Genomic DNA, 19,161 nt, shown 5'->3' with positions numbered 1-19,161 from the left:
ACCATGTTCGGGCAACTTTTTGAAATGGTTTCCGAGTATCTGCAATGGGACGCTTTTAGTATGAGAATTTCGGCCAGCGATTACATTGTGCTTCCTCTGGCCTCGCTGGTCATTTCTCGCATTCCAGGACGTTGTTTGCGCAGGTATTGGGCCAGACATGCGGGGGGCCTTTAGGCGTGCCGTCCAGCACCACCGGGACCGAGACTCCCCTGCAGTCACGTTGGTTCACTCCTTCTTTCAGCTCATGTAGCTTCTCCACCGCCCCATCAAATTAATAGTACAGAATGATGTTTCACGAGATCCACGAGGAACGTGCGTGGTCCGTGATTTGGCTGCAGTCAGCTTTCCACCTCCCTCTGTTTGCTCGTGTCAGACAGGGCGCAGAAACTTGCCGAAGTATGGGGCAGGATATTTGAATGATTTGCATGCATCAATAGTGAAAGTATCAAGCTTTCATGACGAGCAGGGATGACCAAGTTGCACTTTTCCCTTTCAGTTCCGGACATGACCAACACAGCGACCAGAGCCCTTGTCTTTGTGTGAGTGCTGACCAGCGCGCCCTGTGCTGTTTCAGAGGACCTGGAGGAGCTCACGAAGGCTGACTTCCAGCTGCAACAGACGCCCAGCAAATCCCTCAGCCCTCCGCGGTCTGGGCCGCAGAACTGCCAGGTACGTTGTCCACGCCACCTCGCCCTTTCCCTGCCTTCCCTTCATTCCAATTTTTTCCTTCTTCCTCTCTCCCTCCGCCCCCTTCACTCGTTCGTTTTTTCGTTCGTTTGTTCGTTCGGCCATTCCTCTCCTTCCCTTTTCCTCTTTCCTTTTTTTCCCACTTTCCTCTTCCCCACCCCTCCCTCTCCCTTTCCCCTTTTCCTTCTTCCTCTTCTTTTTCCTTTCTCTTTTTTTTTTTTTCTCCTTCCCTTTTTTCTTCCCCTCCTTCCCCCTTTCCCTTTTCCTTTTCTTTTTTCTCTTTTTTCCTTCCTCCCTCCCTTCCTCCCTTCCTCCCTTGCTTCCTGTCCTTCCTTCCTGCCTTCCTCCTTTCCTCATCCTTCCTTCCTTCCTTCCTTCCTTCCCTCCTTCCTTCCTTCTCTCTTTCTTTCTTCTTTCTTTCTTTCCTTCCTTCCTCACCCTCCTCTCTCTCTCCCTCCGTGCTGAAACGCAAAACGTTGTTTTTATCGTGATTTGCTGCTCCACAATTCTGCCTCCAAGAAGCTTTTTGGTAGCCCAATCTCTTTAGCAAGCTGGCAATTATTGAATCAAAACAGGCAGTTTTCTCTGACACTCAGAATAACTCAGCCGACTTCAGGAGAAAGCTTAAGTTTGATGTAGGTTAGCTCCTTTGTCTGGATGATTGGCCCGCTTCCATCCGGGAATTGCATCATCGAAACTGTCCTTGTCGTGTCTTGCCGCCTACCAATTCGCCATAGCCGAGCGTCAAAAAGTTGAAGTCTGGCTAGTGAGTGCGGTAGACACTGGTAAGCAGTGCCAGAGCACCGTGAGCTCTGTGAGCGCGGTACCCACTAACAGTGAGCACCACCGGAGCTCTTTGAGCTGGGTGAGCGCGGTGGGCGCTATGGCCATGTTACTGCTGGCGCGGTGTGTGCTTTCATCGCAGCGCTCTCAGCGAAGACAGTGAGCGTACTGACCGCGGCAGGCTTTGAAGCTGTGATGACCATGACGCCCGCTGTGAGCACGTTAACTGCAGTGACCCCAGTGACGGCAGCGACTGTGGTGAGCACGGTGGCCGCAGTGAACGACCTCTCCGCGGTGCGTCCCCGTCCTCCGGGACGCCATTTCACGCGGCGCGCCGCCGCCAAATGGCCCAGATTAGGGCAGCGACCGGCTCATTTTCGGCGGCAATCCGGCGCAGTAGAGCAGGGCTGAGGCGGTGATGGATGGCATGCCGCAGCACGGCGACCTGAGAGAGGTCTGACCGCCGCGGACGGTGACCTGAGAGAGGTCCGACCGCCGCGGGACGGTGACCTGAGAGAGGTCCGCCGCCGCGGGACGGTGACCTGAGAGTGGTCCGACCGCCGCGGGACGGTGACCTGAGAGAGGTCCGACCGCCGCGGGACGGCGACCTGAGAGAGGTCCGACCGCAGCGGGACGGTGACCTGAGACAGTCGACCGCCGCAGGACGGTGACCTGAGAGAGGTCCGACCGCAGCAGGACGGTGACCTGAGAGAGGTCCGACCGCAGCGGGACGGTGACCTGAGAGAGGTCCGACCGCAGCGGGACGGTGACCTGAGAGAGGTCTGACCGCCGCGGGACGGTGACCTGAGACACGTCAGACCGCCGCAGGACGGTGACCTGAGAGAGGTCCGACCGCAGCGGGACGGTGACCTGAGAGAGGTCCGACCGCAGCGGGACGGTGACCTGAGAGAGGTCCGACCGCAGCGGGACGGGACCTGGGAGAGGTCCGACCGCAGCGGGACGGTGACCTGAGAGAGGTCTGACCGCCGCGGGACAGTGACCTGAGAGAGGTCCGACTGCAGCGGGACGGTGACCTGAGAGAGGTCCGACCGCCCGCGGGACGGTGACCTGAGAGAGGTCCGACCGCAGCGGGACGGTGACCTGAGAGGTCCGACCGCAGCAGGACGGTGACCTGAGAGAGGTCCGACCGCAGCGGGACGGTGACCTGAGAGAGGTCCGACCGCAGCGGGACGGTGACCTGAGAGGGTCCGACCGCAGCGGGACAGTGACCTGAGAGAGATCCGACCGCCGCGGAATGATGACCCGAGAGGGTCACACCGCCGCGGGACGATAACCTGAGAGAAGTCCAACTGCCGCGCTGGCGCTACCGTGCGTCGCCCCGGACAGGCGCCATCTGGCGGCAACAGGACGGGAGCTGAGTGCCGACGTCAAGACAGATGCCCGATGAAAACCGACTGTCGACAGCTTTGTGCAGCGTGGCGAGCTCGTGACATGTGAAGAATACATAAAAATAGATATGCGAGAGGTGTTACATGTATAGTTGGAACTGACATACCGTTCAGTTGTAAGATTGTTTATAGCACATCAATGGTTCAATGGCTCACCCTGGTTGAGACGAATATAATGAGCCTTGTGCCGCCCAATATGTCTCTTGTCTTAAATGCTCAATAATGATTTGCTAGCCTCTCCGTTGGTGTTTGCGCATTGGACATTTCGTATTCCAATTTGCTCTGATATTTTGCTTCATAATCGTATTTGTGCGAGCCTTTCGCATAGTGCCTGTTAGAGACCTCAGAACGCTATGCGTGTCAAAAGAGATAAGTGGTGCATATACAATTATTCTCTCAATTTACTGTCTTGAAAAGAGATCACTTTACATCACAACGCTTGAGTAGTCCAAGGCAGATCATGCCACACACATATGGTTAATTATGTTAAAGGCCAACACGTTACGAGAATTCGACTGCGTCATCAGCGGCACCAGTGTGCCAGCGCGTGTCAGCGTTTCGAGACTCCGACTGCGTCATCAGTGGCACCAGTGTGCCAGAGCGTGTGTCAGCGTTACGAGATCCACCCGTCATCAGCGGCACCAGCATGCCAGCGTGTGTCAGCGTTTCGAGACTCCGACTGCGTCATCAGTGGCACCAGTGTGCCAGCGTGTGTCAGCGTTACGAGAATCCCACCCAGTCATCAGCGGCACCAGCATGCCAGCGTGTGTCAGCGTTCGAGACTCCGACTGCGTCATCAGCGGCACCAGTGTGCCAGCGTGTGTCAGTCAAGTGTACGAGACAAGCTCGTACTCACCCCGCATGTACTAGATGACATGCTCGCAACATAAAATTGTGCATATTATTTTTCCAGGTAAAATATCATCACAGGCACATATTGAAGCGAGGTTATTTGTCTACCACTTCCGGCACATCGTGCGGGCATGCCACGCAGAGATGTGTGCCCTCGCGGTCCCCAAGATCGTGTGGTTGGCAGAAGCTGCAGCCCGGGAGCTCGCAGTCTCGACCGCCACCGGTCCTCTGGATCAGGCTGCTGATGAAGTGGCACGCCAATGGCACCCTAATCGACCCGTAATGCCCACACAACGTAACAAACGCCTTTGATATGAATGAAAATGGCCCCAGTGCATAGTTTTCGGTCATGGAGCCAACAAGCAATTAGTGACATTCACTACGGTGGAAGCCGCTGATTATTACCGGGCAAATTGTGATGCATAAAATGGGAAAATTTTAAAAGGCAACGTGTCAAATAAGATGTTATGTTAAAGTTGAGGAAACGATTTCCTTAAGTCTACTCAAATGGTGATTACATAATTTACATACTGCGTGGGCTAGCTAAACTGAGGTCTGAAGTGAGCTGCGCTATGTTTATCTTAACACTTTTTTGACTAGTTGCATTATTATTAAGTTGCGCGCTCAGCACTATTTAGACGCTGAAGGGAAAAATCGATGCAGGAAAGCGTGTAACGTTTTTGGCATAATACATCCTTCCAAAAAGGAGGCATACGTGACCAGATATTTCCCCAAAATGGATAGCTTCTCTCACGGCACATGGATTATATTTGCATGCACCAGCTGTTACCTTTTTGCAAAGACAGTGCACTTGCGGATATACCTTATCTAACAAACACAAACGCTGTACATTACCTGACGCACTCTCGATTTGTTGTCCAACGATTCAGTGGCGGGCGCCACCGGTGTCTGTGGCACGAGTGTTTGAAACCCATCAATAATGGGAGACCGTGGCGTGGCGGGGTCCCACTGACGCTGCGAATTAGTAGCGCCGCCGGTGTGGCACGAGTGTTTGAAACCCATCAATAATGGGAGACCGTGGCGTGGCGGGGTCCCACTGACGCTGCGAATTAGTAGCGCCGCCGGTGTCAGCGGCACGAGTGTTTGAAACCCATCAATAATGGGGGACCGTGGCGCGGCGGGGTCCCACTGCCGCAGCGAATTAGTGCCGTTGCTAAGGGAAGCGTTGGAGGCTCAAGAATCGATGAATGCAAGCGCGGCTCGGGAACCGGTTGGGCGAGCTCTGATTTCACAAAAACATTGGACGGTTCCGAAATACGGAAGCAATGCCATTGGCGCTGCAGAACGGTAAAATGAAACTGGATGCGAGCAGGACATTTGCAAATGAAGATTGACAAATAATTGCCCTGCTGCGACTGAGAGAAAGACATTGCCTTCGTGTGTGGCCCTGTTGGCCCTACATTGGCCCTCATTATGGACGATCGGGTCGTGTTGATACGTGTATTGGTGCGACAGGACACTCACCTCTGAAACCTACCGGAATTGGTGTGTCACCTCACATTAGTACCCTCTCTGCCACCAAAGTATTTATCAAGAGTGAGTCGCGTAGCCGGGATGTCATTGCACACCTGGAAGAGAACGTCTATTGGAGCGGACTCTGTGCGATACATTCAAGCATTTCTTTTTCTCGCAAAAGACCGCTATTTCTTTTAGGTGAATTACGTTTAGTGCAGCGCACTGCGATTATGCGGTTCGAGGTTCATGAATATTCCGCGGCGAGGAACTGCTTATGGCGCGGAGTTTCCACGCCTTCGTAACGTAACTTTACTATGCATGCGGTCACTAAATATGTTGTTTGGTGTAGTATCCATTGGACAAAATTATGACGAACGATCTGGCTAAACGACAGTGCGAGATCGACCCAGAATGTTTTCACGGTCACGGCCGGGGAGCCATACCGGCAAGGCTGAAGCTCCAGCTTGACATCATGACAACTAATCAGAAGCTTGGTAGCTTAAGGACCCAGCTTGGTCGGGCAATGTCAGCCATGATTTTAAAAGCTTCATGTAATTATTTTAACAACTGAGTTAGAGCGATACAGTTTGCAGTATATTCTACCGGGCGGCCACAAGCAGACGGCAAGCAACATCACGTACAACTAGCACACTTATTCACGAATCATGGCGTAACAGTTATGAGGCGTTTGCATGTAAATATTTGATCTGGCGTGATTTCTGTGGAACCGTTAAGTTGGCAAATGGAGAAGATGTTGCATAGCACCAGCTGAAGTAGGTCTTGGAGTTCATTATTGCAAAATGAAATAGCATCGATTACTGTTTTGAAAACATCCTTGCTTTCACCCCACGAACAAAATATCGGAGCGAGAATATCCTTTACATCGTACGCTTCCGCACCCTTCACGGGAGTAAAATAAGCAGTAAAGGAATACTCTTACGCAACGATATAGCAGACCGAAATTGGGTTTGAGAGGTGAGCAGGTTATTCCAAAGATTTCTTCTTACCAGGAAAGTAATCCTCTTACTGGCTTCCCTGTTTTGACTTGCTCTTACCTAAAGAGCCTACATTTCATTGTGTTCGCAGCGTGGAGTTTTCGCTTGTTTCGTATCACGCTTTAGGTTGATGCTCAAACAGGGGGACAGAAATGGGATTATTTAAGCCCTTTAGACTTTGTTTCGTCCAATAACTGTTTTTTAATTATTCACTGAAACAGAGCGACTCTTCTACATTTAACCAGCTGCCAGAGTTACTCCTCAGCCAACTCCCCATATTGGAGTACATCCCTTTAATTCATTCGACAATTGGGTCAAAACGTTTTGGGTATTCCCTTGCCTGACTTCACCCGTCAGCCATCGGGGTCTCCTGACTTCACTCGTCAGCCATCGGGGTCTCGCAAACTGCTGGAGGAGTCATGTTGCGCTGCTCATGTCTTCACAACGAACGCGGTCTTTGACCGAATCAACAAACCACCAACGTGCTCACTTGCGTGGCTGAATTGTACGTGCGTGGCTATAGCACAATTCATCCACGGCACGGACGCGCACACAGCGACGCATTAAGCAGGCTTCTTTCAGTGAGATATGATTTCCACTCTAAAAGTGACTGCTTAGGTAGCTCCTTTGGTTGTACACACCTTTTTTGCATCCAGATACAATTCATGAGGGCCTCATATGGCGCACATCACAAAATATACCGACGCTTACAAAAAAAGACAAAATTGACACAATCCGACCGGCTGTGAAGAAGGGCATTTTTGGCCGATGTTGGATCAGAAATCCCAGAGGTGTTTTTAAGGAATTACAAACAACGGTGACAAAAAATGACAACTACATATGCTGCTAGTTAAGGTAATAGCAAGAGCATTCCACCACCTTGAGAATTTTAAAAGAGAAACCGCCGGCATAGGGTGACGCGAAAGCGTGTGCATCGAGCTATGAACAATACAATATTTTTCTCACCCAAGGGTGAGAAAACTCCCCATTCTCCTTTACCTCCTCATTCAAATGAACGTTTTGAGAGTTATTGGTCTGCTTCTGCAGGCTTTCAGCAACACGCAATAGTTACACGACACATAATGTATAAACGCTTGATTTGCTTCCACGCAAAACGCAAAAAGGATAAGTACTCCCGATCTCAGATATCTCTTGGAACCAGAACACATCCGGTTCCATCAAATGATTTCATCTTCACAGAATTTGCCAAGGTATCATAAAATCATTCGAAAGAAATAAAGAAAGTTAGTTGTTTTTTGACATTATCAGCTCATTGTTTTTGACACCTTGCAATGTTTAGATTGGCTTCGCCTTCGCCAAACGTGTACCACAATAAATTACTTAATTCTAACTTCAATAACACTGGAATCTAAGGAGCAATGGCATCATCAGAGATTTTGCTTCTCCCAATAAAGGCACGTGTCTCTCCGAGTTGCCTCGGCAGCCTGCGCTCACAACAATATGGAACGACACGACATGACTGAGGTAAAAATCGACGATTGCATTGGTACAAATGTGCGCCAACCCATGTGCCAGGTGAAGTGGTGGCCCTAGAGCGCAAACGATATGTGTGTCATGTGTTTTTACTACCGTCAGCTGGCTGCATGTTTCTAAGGTAGGCTAGCGTACAGTCTTCTAATGGTACATATAAGATTTTTTGATCCATACAGACACCAGTCACCAAGTCGGAGCCATTAATGACGCCCTTTTGAAAACGGCCCCAAACACAAGTCACGGTGCCTAAAAAGTCGGATACAGCTCCTAATGATTTAGAAGTGCTCTTATCAAATGTGACAATATTCATACAAATTATGAACGCCGTAACGGGTGTTTGGTCACAATCAATGTAATGCAAACATAAATGGAGTTGCTTTGGTTAGATCTGCTTGAGTTGCAATAGCTGACATCGGACATCTTTAAAGCATAGATATTCATTGCGATTTGTCACGCGAGCAACAGTGAGCAATTTTGTCCGTTAAGCCCCGCTGCAAGGCGGGCAAGACTAACGTTAATCCGGCATTAGTGAGTTCTTCTGCTGACCCCTCCCGGAACATATCCGGGCTAACCAAGTGGTTCAGCTAATTGCCGCTTGATAGCATACAATTTGGCGCATTACACCTACCTACCGGATGCACTTAACTGTAGCCAATTATGCAAAAAACATGCAAGTGCCCCTGTATCGATCGATCTGCCACAGAACATGACAGATTGTCGATCTTTAGTTCACCGATGACGTTGCGGCCTGGCCAAAGGCAACAATCGTCAATATGTTTTTTCTTCTTAATTACTTATACATTTAAAATCAGTTTGCAAACAGGCGACCCAATAAATCCGAAATAGGTCAGCTAAGACAGCTGCTGGGTCGCTTACGTTCAGACATGCATGTTTCTCCTAGTGCCATTTTGATTAGGTCATATCGAACCACTTGCTGCGTCTTTATGCCCAAGCAGTCAAACCACCATGACTTCATCACGCACTCAATAGAGCTGTGTTGACTAGCTTTAGCCCGAAAACTACAGATTAAAGGAAATGTTTCACCTTTGAAGATATCGAAGCAAGCATCAAAATATGGTAAAATATGCTCACCTTACAAATATTGATATAATTTAAAGTGGAAAAGACTTGCTCTAGACAAACACAATTTCGCTATTTAGTAAATATGCTATCAACACCACATCATTGGGCTGCGTCATGGAACGTTATATGACGTCAGAGGTGCTGCCAGACTGGCCGTGTCAGAATTGTTACTGCAGTTGGTGGGCTGGTTCACTTCTATTGCTTAAATCTTCCCGAGAGTTTGGCCGTGGCGGTGAAGGCGGTGTTTGCGGAAACATGAAATGGTCAAATATCGGTATCAATATCGGTATGTGATCGTGTTTAGGCCCTTTCTCCTCGGTGTTTCTTGCATATTGGTGGGGAATTTAAAATGTTTCCATCGTACTCATATGCTCGGCTGCGGCCCTATTCTTAAGTTATTTGATTACAAGTCTATTTCCGTAATGACTAGTGCCCACTGCCCAACTCCTGTAAATGCTACGATAACAAACGTGATTGGTTTTGAAAGCTTGCGTTGGGTGCATAACATTGATCAGGAACCAAATGAGGTCCGTGGTGTCTGGGAACCGTCCTTACGAACGCCGGGCACGAATGACGTCGATTTTACTTAGGTTGGCAATGAGCGTCGCATGACCGATGTGATGACAGTACTTGAATAGCGTTTCAATGGCGTCATACATGCCTGAGCGTCCTTGAAATAGTTTGCACAAAAAAGTCTGCACAACTTTTTGGACGCGTAGTTCGGAAACTCGAGAGTTTTAGGTCTCATGAAGGGGCGGGGGCTGTAATCTGCACTCCCTACAAATGTTAAAACTCCCTGTAGCAAACAGGCTCTGCAACCGACTTGTGCTCTGCGTCACTTTTAATGCCTCGTTATGGCCTGGCCTGGGATTATCAAAACTTCATTATCAAGGCATGAGGTGTCAGGAAAGTGTGGCTATCGGTGCGGACAATTTCAGACAATTGGTGTCGTTCTGGAGCTGCAGTATGAAACTGTCGATGTGGTACGCACCTCCCCATAAAAACGTCATTTGTATAGATCGCAAATGCAAACTGACTCCACTTCCGCTGGTTTTGATGTCCTCGACATCCGAAATGATGATGATGCTGGCCACCTCCGTCATTATTTCGCCCCGCCGTACCTCGAATATGGTGTGTACTGGCACGGAGGTGAGGCCGAATCACGATAAGAATCTCTGAAAAAGTGTCGCCATTGGCAGAACTATAGGTGCAGGTCATACGCCAGGTAATAGGTGCAGGGTCATACGTGCTAGATAATAAGGGTGTATGTTGTTTCTTGGCAGTTGGCCTTTCTGTTCTTCCTTTTTTAGCCGTCAGGGCACAATGGTAATGCTGTTCCAGGGGGGTAGGTGCCCAGCGACGACGCAGTGGGACCCGGCAGTCTTACCGCTGCCCTGGCAGCAGTGCAGTGACCCGTCAGTCTTACGCTTGCCCTGGCTGCGGTGCAGTGGGACCCGTCAGTCTTACCGCTCCCGCTGGCTGCGGTGCCAGTGGGACCCGTCCAGTCTTACCGTGCCCTGGCTGCGGCGCAGTGGGACCCGGCAGTGTCACTGCATGCCCTGGCGACGGCGCAGTGGGCCCCGGCAGTCTTACCGCTGCCCTGGCGACGGCGCAGTGGGGACCGGCAAGTCTTACCGCTGCCCTGGCGACGGCGCAGTGGGACCCGGCAGTCGTACCGCTGCCCTGGCAACGGCGCAGTGGAACCCGGCCAGTGTCACTGCTGTGAGGTACGGCGTGCGTCGCAGCGTCGCGGTCAAGAGCCTCTGAGCTGCAGAGCCTCGGCCACGACAGCCCGAGAGCTGCTCTGAGAAATGCGGCTCTTTGTGCCAGGCGTCTGGCGCAGAAGGCCCTCCCGCTTGTGAAGAGCTGAGAGCTCAGAAAGCTTATGGACAGTCACGTGTGCTTATGGCTCTGAACTGTAGCGTGTCGATGACGGGTTCTGCCGCCTGCTTTTATCGATACCGCGCATCGAGAGCAGATGGAGCTGCCCAGTGCTGCATACTCACGTCACTTTACTCTGCTCGTGTACCTGAAGCAGTTGAGGTGCTTTTGTGGCTGGGATGGGCATTGGGATGGGCATTCTTCACGATTTGGAGGATGGGGGGGGGGGGGATGGATGGAGGTGAAAGATGAACTGAAGACGAGGATAAGGCTAGGGCTGACGTGGTATGAAGCGGACACATAGGGCGGTGGGTGATTTGAAAGATAGGCGGCGGCATGTCATCGCCTGACGACGCCAGATGTTCGTAAGCAAAAGCATGGAGTGGATGCTTATGAAAAATGATAGGACAGAGCCCGTATGGTAGCAGGACAGGGCCCGCATGGAAGGAGGACAGGACTCGTATGGTAGGAGGATAGGACCTCGCTTTCCTTTCATAGGACTTTTGTTACGATAGGACTTTTGAGCGCTGCGCTTTCCTGTTGGTCACAACCAACGCGTAGGGAAAAACCGCTCCATATCTGCATGCGGCTATACGGGACAACCGTGCGAGCAGTAAGGGGACGCTCCTTTTGAGCACTTTCCGGAGGGGGCTGCGACCGAAACAATCGTGAGTTTTTCTTCAGCTGGTAATCGTCGAGGATGAGGTAAGGTCGTCTTTGTGGGTAGGTTTAGTGGCTCATGAACGGCATTGCTAGCGGCGTTTTCCGCCTGATACCAGTGACTGTAGGACCGCCTAGCGAGGGCAGAATGTCGTTGAGAAACAGTCAAATATGTGGCGCGTTGTGACAATGTCTTTGCTACCTTGCAGAGGAGCAGACAAGGCATAAATAAGTGGTCGAAACGTGCGTGCGTTCTGCGTAACAAATTATTTTTTTGGTAGTTGGGGAAGCGCATGACGCGCATCTGTCGCATCACAGGAATGAACCGAGAGTGGCGAGTGATGGGCCAATCGTACTCCTCGGATCTGTCGCTCGCGGATCTCTTTCGCATACGGAAAGATCATGTGAAGGGGTGCTGTTAATGAGGTGGAAATATGGAGCTTAATCACCCCGGAAGGATCCTTTCATAGCACAAAAGGTTATTCACCAACTACGGTGGCGCGGGACAAAAAGTCAGTGTGACTTCTGGCAGTCCACACAGAGTGGCTTCGCATTGACGTTGAATAGATATGTAAAGCCGAATCTTAGTATCGTTTCCAGAAACCTGGAATATTGGCATCTGTAATGAACATTGTTGTGTGTTGTTCACGATTTCACAATGCTAGCTTGCATCTCAAGCTAATGTTTTGCTTCTTGAATTTCATTGGGACTTGATTGGAGCTTTTACGTGGGAATTGTATACATCTGGTGAAATATTTGTTAGCTGACCGTACGCAGTCCACGAAAAGTGGCCACGTGCCAAATCAACGGATGGGTGATGGGAGTTGGGAGTTCGAGAGTTCAGCAGTGGGCGTGTCCGGTCACTTCTGCGGACACCCGTGAACAGGGTCCGCTCCCCCCCCCCCCTCCTTGCTGACGCCTTTGACGAGGGTCTCCCCCACCCCACCTCGCCTCCCCCCCCCCCCCCCCCCCCCCCCCGAGAACGACTATGACGAGAGCCCGGCTCCCCTCCGTCCGCACATGCCCGTTGACATCTGTTGACGGTCGCCGTCGACGAAGCCGCTGACCAATCACCGGCGGCAGATATCAAATAAGACGGCTCCGCAGTTTGGATCCGGAGTTGACGTTGCCAGCGACGGCCGCCGTTTGTCGCAAACGCGCAGAGCCGCTGACCAATCACCGGCGACAGATATCAAATAAGACGGCTCCGCAGTTTGGATCCGGAGTTGACGTTGCCAGCGACGGCCGCCGTTTGTCGCAAGCGCGCAGAAACAGAAGCGGCGAGGGTACATGCAATCGTACTGAGGCCTGTCTCTGGTACGTGGATTGGCGTGACATTTACGCACATGGGGACGCTGATTATACTTCTATACCGTGGTTGCTGATCATCATATGTGCTTGCTGATTACATTCCTGCACTTGTGGACGCTAGTTATCCCGCTGTGCCTGCAACGCTGACCACGTTAGGGCGATGGGATTGTACTGTGATAAGTTAGTGCCCAGCAAGTCGGCTGGCATGCATTGCGGGCTTTCGCTGCAATTATGACGAAATTTGACAGCATAAGCGTCGAACAATATCACGAACTGGTGAGGTTCCGGTAGTTCCCAGAATTCGAATCGACTCTATGGACACCTTTGTAGGTCATTGATCTCACTGGAAGCCGAGAGCGAATTCGGGTCCCCGGGGAAACCGATCAAGGTGTTGGCTACGACGCCCTGCGGACGAATCATGGTCGATCAAATGTGCCTGCTGGAAACTGTCGCTTAGAGCCCATACGTCCACAAAAAAGCGGGTAAAAACGCGCAAAAACTATAAGCGGGTATTGTTGTTCGAGTTGCGGGCGTTGGAGGGCTTTCAAAGCGTAGTATGGACGAACTTATGATTGCCCTTTCCTAAATGATCCCTAAAACGTGATGCATGTTTGCTCACGCTGCATATCAAACTAGCCTTGAAATACTTTGCAAGAAATCGAGTGGCATAAGATGATGGCAGATTAGTAGGAATTGCAATGCAGCACATCCTCCGCACTTCAAAACAGTGTGATAATAATAATCATGCTTGCTACTGTTTAAACCAATCTAACTGAATCTGAAAAACTGCTGTTCCTCACGCCATTGATGTCGCTCAAACAAGCGAAGACGGCATCTGGAGACATTAAACGTTCAGGAACGGTAAATAACGTAACATTGTAGGAAAACCAAAAGCAGAGAATCAAAAAGCTGATGATGACGAAACTGGTGTTTAAAAAGCTGGAAAAGCTTAGAAGCTAGACCGACCGTAAGGCTGACGATGAAGACCAAACTAGCCTGTGAATTATGTAGTTTATAAGTACATAGTTTCTATCAATCCAACCACAATAATTTTGACACCGTCTTTACAAACGGGACCAGGTCGGATGATCAACGACTGGGCATCTTGCAGCGGATTCAGCAGCTAGTTCGCGGGGCGTGAACTGGGCCCGAGTTTGCGTGATGTGGTAGCACCATAGCATTATTGAGGCAACGAGCAGCGACGGACCGAATGTACTGAGAACAGACCGCTTACGTATTAATACAAGATTCGTGTTTGGGTGCGGCGGGTTACTCGCACTAACACGAGAGTCTGAGAGTCTGAGACACGAGAGCCTGAGAGTCTGAGAGACGAGAGACTGAGAGTCTGAGACACGAGGGACTGAGAGTCTGAGACACCAGAGTCTGAGAGTCTGAGGCACGAGAGCCTGAGAGTCTGAGAGACGAGAGCCTGAGAGTCTGAGACACGAGGGACTGAGAGTCGGAGACACCAGAGTCTGAGAGTCTGAGGCACGAGAGCCTGAGAGTCTGAGACCCGAGAGGCCTGAGAGTGCAGACTCCGGACAGTCTTTATCAAGTGGCCGACTCGGTGTGGCCGTGGCCGACTCGTAGGGACAGTCCTGTGTTGTATGTTAGTGGTCCCATCAGATATGGCATTGGAATCAATTGCATGTTGTATTGGTTATACGTGTTTGCCAATCGCGTAGAAAGTCCTAGGTCTTGTCTTCGCCAATGGAGTAGGCGAGGAAATAGGAATAGCAATGTCAGGAATCGATTGTAAAGACGTCAGGACACTACGTCTGAAGTAAATGTCGCTTGAAACTGGGCTGAGGTACTTTTGGTGCAGCGGCCATGTAGCTTATTTGTTATTAAAGTTCTTATCTTACTATATAATTAGCCTTAAACTCATAGTTAAGGCTTGAAACCTAAGGTTCCTAACAGGTTGCTAATAATTCCTAACTTTAAGGTTTCTTTAGATAATGATACACCAGCACAGTCTGTTTCTTAACAATAGTTCGATGACGGTATTTGGTCTGTAGCTAAATGGACCGTTAAGGCCGATACGGCGTAAAGATTGCCAAACAAAGGCACTGTGTGATAATTTTATCATTTTCGTATTAGTCAATGAAAATCCAAATAAACCATTTTCGGCCAGTGAGGTTAATCACGATTTTTGAAGTAATTTGTGGTTCATAATCTTTCTTAATAGTCATAAGACACATGAATGGCATCCGCCGTGTCGAGACTGTTGACCTCAGGTCGCTGCGCGGACTGCGAAACGTGCCAAGGTCCGTCTGCTGTGCCTACCATCTGGAAAAAGTATTGCTTCCCTGGTGACCTTGCTTTTATCATCTTGAGAAGCCAAGCCGAGTTATTCCACGAGTCTTCGAGGATTGCAGTTTCAGTCTAACTATGCATATTTAGTTCATAAAAACGGATTGCTCCCAGCTTTCTACTCAATAGCGCCGTTAGCAGAAGCTCACATTCACTCTTGGCTGTCACAGTTGATCAGTTTCAGTATCAGTGACTTCCAGTGGAGACTTGGCCCAGTTCGTCCGACGCTCTAGAACGGCTGAACGGTTATTATTTTTTTCTTTTTTCCTCGACCTATCACAGGCTCGAGGTAGTTACCGTTAAAAAGGAGGGCGAGTCTTTTTTAAAACTAGCGTTCATTGTTACGCTCAAGTACAGCTTCACGTATGCTTCGTTTGTAAAGATGATGTATTTTGGTAAAAAACATTGATTGTTCGTTACGAGACGATGCCGTTGTCCGCGCGTCTGTCGTAAATTAACCGAGAGTGCCTTGCGTTGAGCGCTCGGGCCCTGGTCGGCCACGCTTTCCACGGCTTGTTTGTGCCTCCGCAACCAGTGACCGTACCACCATTAACTTTTCAGCAATATGTACAAGGCCTTTCAAAACAATGTCCTGTAAATGTTTCAAGGATCCTGTGTGAATGTGCCGTCTGGACCGGTAGAAAATTTCTGCCATATTGCAAGGTCATCCGCAATGTGTCACCTAACCGTCACGTCAAATGGAAACGCAGAACTTCCGGACCACGTAACAGTTGCAGAGCGCTGGTCGGCCTCGTCGCAGTGACACGAGACCAACTGGTGCTGACGGTGAAGAAGCGGGTCGTCGTGCCGGCAAAGGTGTGGGTCGATGTGTGCACACTGTCATGGAAAATCTGGCGCCGAGCATGAGTCTGGCCGGCTTCAGACGCTTTAAAGGACTTATGCCAGATCTTAGCAAACAGAGCAGACGGAGACGTTAAATCGGATTTACAGTGCAGGCGAGCGTACCACCTGCGACTCGTCTGGCGACTTCAGCACTGTCCGGTCTGCACACTGTCAGTACTGGGCCGAGAAGCAGCCGGTGTCATCTTAGCCGAAATCGGCCTCAAATGCCACGCGCTGAGGCCTGAACTGAGGCAAAGATATGGCCTGGCTAGCCGGACCCCGGCGACGATTTGGGTACGTGGCAGAGTTTATTCTAGCGACTTTCCTAGCCAAAGATATTAACGCTTCCCCATGCGTTTGTCATTGTCACAAAAGTCGTAAACTATTCCGAATTCATCCACTCCGCCGATAAGGATTCCCCTGGACTCGGCGGGTCCAAAGCCAGCCAATATTCCAGCAACGTCGTTTGTTAACTTGTTTACGGATGCCAAGCACGAGTGCAGCTCCGCCTGCCTAACTCCTGAAAGGAGATATTTCAACGCATTGACATTTGCTTTTCGTATGGATTCTCAAGGCGATGAGACCCATGCGCTGATGTCCACGCATCATCCCCGTACAGATAACAATCACGTCCTTTATCAGCTCGCTAGTCCCATGCCGCAAAACGAGTCTTGCTGGCGTTAGTCCCCTCCTACCACGCCACATGTACAGCTGTCTGGTCTTCCGCGTACAGTTTGGACAAAACCAATATTTACTTGATTGCACTGATTGTATTTTTTAAAGCAGGCTTGAGCTCGGGAGAAATTCAGTTCAGCAGCGAACTCCCACAGTGGTAATCCTCGAACGAGCATGCGTAAAGTAAGTACGACGACCACACACATCCTGGTCAGGACGTTTTAACCTTGACAATGCACCAAGTAAGGAATGTTCTCCACGATTGTTCTTTCAAAGGACGTTGCTCATCTCAGCTAAACCTGTTGTCTAAACACTAACTGCGAAGTGCAGCGGCCCGGCTTGCCGGCCTGCCGCCGCGATTTACAACAAAAAAGATCCAGGCCGGAGGGCGCCGCGTTCCGAGCACGTGCCCCAAGCTTGGATCAAGACAATGTTAACATGGGTCTGAAGTGGTGAAAAAAAATGATCCCTCCAGTTCTTACCACCTAAACTTACCTTATGCTGATTGATGACGTCCAGTTGTGACGAGCTCAGAGTTCTTATGTTGCCAGTTATCGCCCTTCGGTGTAACAGGAGGCGCTCGTTCAACGACGTTCTCAAGCAGGCATAGGTACCGTAAATGCTCGACGTTTCAATCCGTGTTTAGCATCATGAGCGAACGGCAGCACTCGTGATCAGTGCTTGAAACGTCGAGTATTGTAACAAAGCCAGTGTTTGGCTCCTATCGTCGCTTAAGCAGTTCCATCTGGAATAATGAAGATCAATAATTGTCATCATAACAACTCTGAACTCAGCATGTCGTAAGAACAGAATTTCAAGGCTTTGTTGCTTGCATCCTGTCATTCTGTTTTTTGTTTGTTTTTTTGCTACCTTTAACATGAATGTGTCCTTTCTACAAAGAAGGCATGAGTACAGCTAACCTGGAGTGTTGAAAAGAGTGTTATTTGTAAGGAGAAGGCATTCACACGCAATCTCCTTTGTTGTTAACATCATAACTTCCACCTCAGCGAAATTTCTTTACAGGTTGAATGGAACTGAATAGAAGTAACGAATTCGCTGAGAGCCACACGTTTGGTCGAGTTTGTGTTATTCAATAGCATCGCGTCGTTGAGCCGCAGCCATGTCGGAACCAAGAGAGATTAATTAAAACCAAGAAGTGAAGCGAGCATTACTTGTTGAATACAAGAAAAGTAAGCCCATAAACCGCCTGCTATACATTTACCATCGCGGCAACGGCCACGCTAGCGAAATCGCCTCCATCCGGTAAAAGGTTAGGAGAATTGAACATGTGTTCAACTAAGTGTTCTGAGCAGCTAAACAGCTGACAGCTGGGAGCTGAATTTGAGTAAATGGGACAGTCCGGACAGGATGTGAGTTTGTGCTCGGGCCATTAAGAACAAAAACATCTGAGCGATCCATTAGTGATGAACCGCAGCTCACGGGTGAACTCGAACTGCATGCTTGTGACTGCTTGCATAATGCTTGCCTACATTATGCCTGCATCGTGCACTGTGTACCGTTGTGTTCTTCATGCTCGGGCTCTTTGACATGGAGGCACAAAATCGCACACATCCTATAAATTTTCCGTTAATAAATAAAATCTTCGATTGCCGCTAAAACATGCTATCTCCGATGTGCCCCATTTACGCCCGCCGTGACACGCTGAAATATTGCAGTTTTTTAGCCCAGCTGGTTACGTATTCGGGTATGACTTACTATGATCCAGGGTTCGAGTCCTTGACGTGGTTGATATTTCCGGTGCCGGCCAAGTGAACAGCATCATCTGTCTGGAAAACGGCTGACCAATGTGATCCCTGGCGCCAAACCGGTCTGGTTGTTTTTTCCATGGTGTTTTGTTAGGTATAAACTGTATCATACAGTGCACTCACATGAGAACGTCGTCATTGCAGCTCTCGGTTATTGACCCGACTGAACAATCAGCAGTCTTCACTGAATTATCACTAAAGACTGGATACTGCTATACCGTTACAGCTTCAAAGTGCATACCCCTTGAAACAAGCACGTCTTGCACTGACAGGCAGTGGAATAATCTCTTAAATGCCCCGCACAACCATAGCCAAAGAACAGCAACAATAAAATGGCCGTTTTTTCCCAGTGCAGTCACGATGCCCTGCTTCATAGCGACGTAGGTACAAATATTGTGCCTCTCAAAAAATACAATGCTGTGCAACGGGCTCCAATACCATGCTACCATGCAACAATATGCAATGGGCACCATGCTGATTCCTGCATGCAGTACCATGCTACCATGCAACGGGCTCCAACTGGGCTCATCTTGAATGCAAGGCTTTGCAGAACGATTGCCGCACAAGGGTCCGACGACCGACAAAAAAAAAAACTTCAGCAGAGAATGATGAGGATGTGCCGTAGCAGTCGTACTTATATGCGAATTGAAAGGCAGCTGTTGCCCCAATCCATTTCAGTTAAGAGCTACGCTCGCTTACTAACCGGGAAGATAGACGGCCTGCTTCCACCAACGAACTCAGTAAGACCAAGCTTGACTGAGCTGATGATCAATAGTATTTGCTAGACTGTCCACCTCTCGTTCTTAAGACATCGAGCCACATACCATTTGATATTAGCATCGTTCGTCGTCTGTGTCTAATTCTTCCTCATCTGCATAAGCTGCTTCTCCTCCGGCTTTCCCTGTTACGCCCTGTCTGCACACGAGCACACCT

The 19,161-nt window shown here is 49.7% G+C and overlaps 1 pseudogene; it reads left to right on the top strand.

Annotated features, from left to right (window-relative positions):
- Positions 1-287: 287 nt before the first annotated feature.
- The window catches only part of LOC119102054 (zinc finger protein 541-like), a 41,117-nt pseudogene continuing 22,243 nt past the window's right edge, over positions 288-19,161 (top strand).

Source organism: Pollicipes pollicipes, unplaced genomic scaffold (assembly GCF_011947565.3).
Source record: "Pollicipes pollicipes isolate AB1234 unplaced genomic scaffold, Ppol_2.1 Scaffold_5441;HRSCAF=6435_pilon_pilon_pilon, whole genome shotgun sequence".
Lineage (NCBI taxonomy): Eukaryota > Metazoa > Arthropoda > Thecostraca > Pollicipedomorpha > Pollicipedidae > Pollicipes > Pollicipes pollicipes.
This window is presented reverse-complemented; position numbering and strand designations above follow the sequence as displayed.